A 7,452-nucleotide genomic window follows, 5' to 3' on the forward strand; every position below is an offset into this window, starting at 1 on the left:
GGGCTGTGGCCCTTTGTGTTAACAATACAAGCTTTTGTTTCAGCACAGCTTTTGAAGCCAGAAGGCAGCCTTGGTCCAGGTACTAAAGCCAATTTGCTTTTAATGAGGTTTAAAGGAGCAAATGGGGTCCTGGAAGCTCCCGTGCAGCCCTACACTGTTGGTAACACCGTTGAAGGTAACGTTGAACAGTAACACAGCTGCCCATGGCTTGTGCTTGTTGTCAGCAGCTGAATCTCTCCAGAAAAGGAGAATTTCAGTGGATATCAAGCCTGAATGTCCAAGCAATAATCCCCTGCAGCCTGGTCGTGCACCCCTCAGAGACGAGGTCCAAGCTTCTGCACTGGTGTGTCTTCCCTGAATGCCCCTGTGATGAAGCCAGGGCTTCATTTCAGCCCTGAGGAGCCTAACAAACACCAAATGGCCATCAGTGTTCAAGGTTTTAAGGATTTGTTAGGTGAGAAGTGTTTGGAGATATCCAAATATCCCATCCTTGAGTGCTCTGGGGACTCGCAGGGTGAGGTGGAACAGATCTGTGAAGGCATCGGAGCGCTTCTGCAACGCGCCCTCCCTTTGGGTTTCATCTGGGAGCCAAAGCAGGGGACTTCCAAGCTCCACGAAGCACGTTCCTGAGCTAAAATGAAGCTCGGAGGTGGACTGAGGACCAAGCTTCAGATGCAGGCAGGTTAAAAGAGGGTTTCCTGGCTGCTCCTGCTCCCAGGTACTTGTGCCAACGTCCCCAGCTCTGCCGCACGGGTGGTTAAGCTCCCACGGAGCAGCTGCTCAACAGCTGCAGCTTCCTCATCCCATATGAAAGAAACCCCCAAATCCCTGTGAAATTTCCAGGGGTTGAACAGCTGCTGCCTGAGCCAGGCTGTCTGTGCCGTGTACACGGGGACGCTGTTGGTGGGGAAGAGGCAGGCCAGACAGCTGGGAGCTGTCATTCCTCCAGCCGCTCACTTTTTCATCTGCCTTTACTCACGTCAGAGCCTTCTGAGTGCAAATTGGAGAGCGGAGAGGGCCTTTGGATTGCTTTTCCTTCCCTTTTTCTCACCCCAGCCCCGCGATCGCGGTGCGTCGTGGGAGCCAAAGCCTGTCACCAAAGGATTGATTTCGGGGGAGGCTTGTCGGTGGGTTTCATCTCGACTAACTTCTAGACATCCAAGGATCTCAAAAGCTCGTTATTGGGAATGCAGAGGAGCAGGGTCCTGCAAAAGTGCCACTCAGCTGAATTGGGTGGCATTTTTAGGAGCAGCCAATTTGTTTTCTGAAGACTCTCAAATTCCTTTTTTTTTTATTTCGGCTGCAGCTGGGACAGACCCCGGGACGGGCTGGATCTTCTGGGAAGGCCGAGGTGTCCTGCGGAGACGAGAAACTCTTGAGGGAGGAGAGCCACTAAAAATCAGGAAATCGGTTTGTGTACTTTGAGAAACCCACGCGGAGCCATTTGCCAGAGGTTCTGGAGGGTGTTTAAAATATCCCCACATTAACAGGCTGTGGTGTGACCGACTGGCCAGCCGTGTTTGCCTGGGGAGAGGAAAGGTTTTATGCCCAGGACATAGCGGGGAAAAGTCTGGGTCACCGGCAGGGTTTCGTTTACCTCAGTCAATAATGAAGTGCAGGATAAAATCCGTGGTATTGCTGGGATTTCGCCTAAAAATGCCTTGTGCAAAGACTTACTTTTATTTCCCGGCGTTTTGCATTCTCTCTGCATTTATAAAAATAAAACGAGTCATTAATCCTTAATCAAAACCAGTTCTTAATTCTCCTTTTTAATCAAATTTTGTCTCTGCCACGAATCCCTTATTCGTTCTCACATGTTATTTCAGGTTAACCAAGAAACGAGGCGTTTTTCAGCCGTGGGAAGCAGAGGTGCTGGATGTGGTGATGCTGCAAAAGTGAAGACACGCGCTGAGGTCTTGTCGTCGTGGCACTGGGTTTTGATTGGCATTTCCCTGCTTCGTTTCTTGCTAAATGAGCCTCCTGTAGCAGACCATCGGTCTCTGTTCGGGTAACAAGAGGGATCACACCTTCTGGGAAGAGTTTCCCCTCCAGTGAGACAGCGGCAGGTCATTTATCTCTTTCTTTCGGTTGCTCTGCTTGAAGTTGTAACTCAAGATGTGGTTTAAGCAAGATCAAAACGCATGAGTCCCCAAAATCCTTGGCCACGTGGGATCTTGTTCCTTTATCCCAGCCCTCCCTGCAGGTCTAATGGCTCCGAAGAGGTGGGATACGAGGAAAGGGGAGAGGCAGAGAGGTAGAAGGAAGACCTTGAGTTGAAGCTGTCATGCCAGGAAGGCCCCCGTAACCTTTGTGGCTGCCCCTGCAGCCTGAGCACAGCGCTGGTAAGCCTCTAAAAGCTCCACAAACAACACAAACTGGGATTTCTGCTTGCAGAATGGGATGTGGGACGTGTCTCCGAGGATGGCTGGAGGTCCCCAGAGCGGTGGGAGCTGGGCTGGCCCCCAGAAACTCTTGGGATGAGGCTGTTGGTGTGCTCCTGTGGAAGGCCCAGCAGCAAACGGGGCTGATCCTGCTTGGCTATAGGGGCTTTGGCATCCCCAAACCCTCTCCTTGGCACAAAGAATAGAAATAAAAACGCCCCAAGTCATCCCCGTGGCACGACCACCCTCACCGGGGGGACAGGACGCGCCATCTCCTGGCTGGTCCCGTTTGGGGACACGGCTGTGATGCCACCGGGGGTGAAAGGGGACGAGGCAAGGTGACAGCATCACTTTTGGCCCTTCCTTCCCCTGTTACTGGGTTGGTCCCGCTCTGGAGCAGGGGCTGGAGTCCAGAAAAACGCAAAGCAGGACCCGTCAGCGCGGGCCGGGCGAAGGTTTGTTGGTTTTTTTTTGTTGTTGTCTCGTTTCAAGCAGCCCCTGCGAGCAACTGGTGTGCGCGAGGGGGTGGCAAGGGAGGAGGGGGGGGGGTTGCCATGGCAAAAGGGGATTTGCAGGGAATGAATAGCTTGCTTTTTCTCCCGCGAAATGAATGGGTTGCTCAGACCTCCCCGCACATGAAGACTTGTAGGTGCTACGTTCGGCGGCAGAAACCGCGCGCGATATCCTCTCCACCCCCCCACCCCCCCAGCTTTACGTTTTACACAGGCCTCTTGATACAACTCAATCTTATTACGCACACAAAAAAAAAAAAAAAAGTGATCTGGAGTGCAGATTGAGGCGGACAAAATGCTCCCAGTGGGATCTAGCCGTGCCTCTTCCCCAGTCCCCTCCAACGACAGGGATTAGCGGCGATGTTTGCGCTGACTGGAACCGGGACATAAAGCCCATGCTTCATTTCTTCCCATTCAGCTAATTCTTTACATTGCAGACACTACAGGAGCCATTTATGGTTGGTTTTTGTTTTTTTTTTTTGCCTTTGTGAAAGTGGGTTAGGGCGGGAGGGGGAGGTGGGGGGGGAGAAATCTACTGAGGACGCTGTTGGCGTCGCCAAAGAAAAGCCTCCTTTCAGGCGTCAGCCCCCAGCCCTCCTCTGCTGGGGATAAAAGAAGCCGCATCTCATGCCCTGCCGTTTTTGCAGGCAGTGCTGCTTCAAGACGAGGCCCCTGATGCATTTGCAGAGCAACTTTTGAGAAAGAAAGTGGTTTAGGACGGTCGGTTTGACTTCCCAGATCAAGGGCCGCGGCTGTATCGGCGCAGGGGAGGGCTCGCTCTCACTCTTGACCCATACCCTAAAAAAAAAAAAGCACAATACAGCATCAAATGTAGGTTTTTATTTTTATTTATCTTTTCTGGGAGACTTTGGGGAATCGGGACGTGACCACGTGGGAAGGGTTTGGCCAAGACCCCAGGGAAAATAGTTCTGCCAGCCACCGTTCTCGCTCGTCCGTGCCAATTGACAGCGCTCGTGTTTTCCTCCCAGTTGGAAGAAAACTTCTCCGGCGGCCCCAAAAACACTTGTGGGACAAGATTTGTGTATAGACGCCGGAAGATAACTTGGTTCTGAGCAGATTTGTGCCGTGACCTTGGCTCGTCTTGGGAGGGTGAGCGAGGCAACGTCAGCCGGAGCATCTCCGGGGACATGGGATGGGAGAAGGGACAGCAATAATATGGCCAAAACGCCTCCTGGCTGACCCGGGGACAGGCTTTATCTGCTCCAGAGCCGTGCATCGATCTTGGCTCCGCAGACAAGCTGTGCTGACTCACTGCGGGTTCGGGAGAGGTTACGGGGTGAAATTGAGGCTTGTGAGATGGAAGGAAGGGCTCATAAATCTTTGCGAGTCGGAGGGCAGGCAGGGCTTTGTGTCACAGGCAGTGCTGGGACATGGTGACCCTCAAAAGGAGCTTCAAAACACGCATTGTGCTGGTTTATTTCCTCATTTAATTGCAAACTTTCGGTCTCGGAGAGGAGAGTTGCGTGGTGTGGGCACACCTCTTGTCATCATGGCTTGAAATTCGGCCCTTACAGTTACGGAGCGTAATCCACCCAAGGATTAACCTGGATTTGTGCAGACAGGAGAGGGAAAACTGACCTCAAATTGCCCCGTGCATCTCGGGGGACCCCAGCTAATGTGCCCCAAATGTGCGTGATATTGCAGCCACGACGTCTCACCTCCGTTCTTGTCAGTAGGAGAGAGAAGAGATGAACCTGAGCCGTCCCGCGGGGAAATACAGCCTGGGCAAGGAGTTCACCACATGCTTTGTAGCGCGATCCTGCACGTGCTTGAAGTGGAGGATGAAGCCTGAGTAGGTTTCTCTGCAGCACGGCGAAATATCCTAGGAATAGAAATATCCTAGGGCAAGAGCTGGTACGCGCTGCGTGGTGCTGGGCTCCTTCCAGCGAAGGGAAAATATGAAAGGTACCTCGGAAAAAGCCGTGCTCATCCCGACGGATTCACCTGACGTTAATAAATAAGAACGGAGGAAGTCTGCTGTCGGATTCGGAGCTGTGTGTTGGCTCACCCCTCCCAGTCCTGTGCTGGGTGAACGATTTATCTCTCTAAACCTCAAGGATCGGGGATGAGAGGTGCATTTGGTTTCCACGGGATGGCCGTTGACTCAACTTCAGGTTTTCATTTGAAGTCTGAGACAAAGGTGGTTTTAGTTCCTTGCTGTCTAGCGTGAGTGATGCTCTGCCCTTGCAAAAATGTAACATCCTTGGAAAATTTAGTGTTTTCCTGCTTTATCATCTTCCTGGCCAATCCGTGCAAGGAAAGAGATCAAACATCTGTGCTTCTCCCGCACGGAAACCAGTCATATTTGAATGAATTCAAAGTGAGGTCAGCACGTACGTATTGCCATCTGTGTCATCTTCACCTTGCCGATAGGAGAATTAGACGGGATGAGAGATGTAGGATGGAAAAAATAAATGCAACTGTGACAGAACTACATTTCCCAAACTGGAAACACTGATGTCACTCTCATCCCATGTCCTTTTGGGAAGTTGGTATTTTACACGTGCCAGGAAAATCATTCATATCCTACCTCTACTGAATATGTTTCAACGCTGTGCTTAAGTTTATTGTTTGCAGTGTAACTTAACCTAATTCCCGTGCTCTTTGTGTTGTCTTTATAGTTAAAACCACGGTAAGGGTGGACTGATTTGCATGCTTTGATATTAGGAAATGTTCTGAACTGCCAAGATGGGTCTTCAAAGAAGACCCAAAATGGGTCTTCAAAGGCAGGTTGGAGATCAAAACCCCCTTTAGACTTTCTGTTGCGAAAGCAGCCAGCATCACGCCACGTTACATCGTGGAAAACGTTGTAGGACACGAGGAAACCCTTTCACTGACTGCTGTCATCACGAAACGTCGTACAGATGGAGCTGAAGGTGACTTTAGGTCTTGTTGTGTCTTTGGCCAGATGGATGGACTCCATCCTACCCCATTTTCAATTTTTCAGTGGCCATATCACTCTATATTTTTTTTTTTTTTATTAGTGAAAATTGCTTAATAATGCCAGGAAGCCAGCTAACAGTTGGCTCCAGGTGGATTACCTCAGTTATCAATTAACCCTAAGGGGTGAGTCAGAGCTTTCACTTTCATCTAGAAGCTCCCTTTCCTCATCACCCAATTCATGCAACGACGCAGCTGCCGTGGGTACCTGCGAGAACTTGGCCAGAGGAGGAAAAACACAGACAATTAATTGCTCCATCACCAACTGCTGAAACTCTCGTAACTAATACGAACCAGGACATCCTCAGCAGCCCATAAATCACCGCTGCTTCCCACATCCAGTGTCTTATCTCAGCGTAAAGCAGCTCTCCACTCCCTAGCATAGTTTGTCTGAAGGTTTCCTTTGTATCTGAGGCCATCGTCGGAATTAGCACCAAAAGATGCAGCTCACCTGCAAGGGGTAGGTTGTTTCTGAGCAGATCTGCGATTAATTACTAAATTCTTCCAAATGAGAAGAGTTTCTCAAACGCTGCTTTGTTTCAGAAATCCAAAAGCAATCAAAAAACTCTGAAAAATAATAAAAATAATAAAAAGCACTGAAGATGTGACATGACAAGTGCACCTCACCACACACCTCTGGGTGCAGGAGCACCACTGAGGTCACCAAGCTCAGTGCAATGTGTTCGGCTGTCGTTTCAGCTCAGGTATCGAGGTGGAAAATGGGAAGTAAAGATAACCCCGTAGGAAAACCACCACCCAAGTTCAACAATTTCACACTGGTTCCTGCATGGATGGCGGCCCTGGCCACAAGGACAAGTGCTCTTAGTGCTAATAGAGAGTGCAATCACACCTGATGCTAATTAATTCATCAGCTGGGAGGTTAATGAATGAGGTTGTAGCCCCCTTAACATTGCAATGGGTTGGACAATGGGGTTAGAGTAGTAGGGGAGCAGCAGGAGGCTGGGTGATGGAGAAGCAGGATCTTCAAGCTATGTAATCACTTAGAAGTTGGTCTTCTGCCTTTACTTCCAGATGAAATATCTAATTTTGGAGGAAAAAAAAATGATGAGGTAGGTGTTGGAGATGTAGAGAGGAGAAGAAGCTGTTTGGGTGTCTGCTCATTTGGTTCTAGTGGGATTTTGTTGTTTCTTCCATACAAAGAGGAATATAGAGGCATTGATGTATTTTTCCCTCCCTCTTTAGAGACTGTTTGGAGAATGTTGTACCCATAAATGAGCAAAGGGACTTCCCTTTTTTGGGGATATTACTCTGTGTAGTTACTAAACTGGCTCGAGACATGTTTTCTGTCTAAAGGCGTTCAATGAAACTGTTGGAGCGGTGATGGAATTTGGAAGAACAGCATTTAGGAAACAAGTTACTGTGAATTATTCACTTATTTATTTTCTTAATGCTTGTCTGCCTATTCTAACAGTGTCTTTTTTCTTTGTTTGCTTTGCTTTATGCATCTATACGTTGTTCCCAGAGAACATTTGATTTCCTTGGATGGAAATAAGGAAGGAATACTTAAATTATTAATTTTAAACAAATGTTGGGGGAAGTGATTTTTTTATTACTCTAATGTGAATACTTCTAATCTT

At 49.1% G+C, this 7,452-nt stretch overlaps 1 long non-coding RNA gene across 1 annotated transcript; it reads left to right on the forward strand.

The window, feature by feature from the left end:
* Positions 1-852: 852 nt before the first annotated feature.
* LOC309889571 lies at positions 853-2,336 on the forward strand. Its single transcript, XR_014319258.1, has 3 exons — positions 853-1,127; positions 1,307-1,410; positions 1,827-2,336. It is a non-coding gene; the product is annotated as an uncharacterized lncRNA (long non-coding RNA).
* The last annotated feature ends 5,116 nt before the right edge of the window (positions 2,337-7,452 follow it).

Source organism: Aythya marila, assembly GCF_965140915.1.
Source record: "Aythya marila genome assembly, chromosome: W".
Lineage (NCBI taxonomy): Eukaryota > Metazoa > Chordata > Aves > Anseriformes > Anatidae > Aythya > Aythya marila.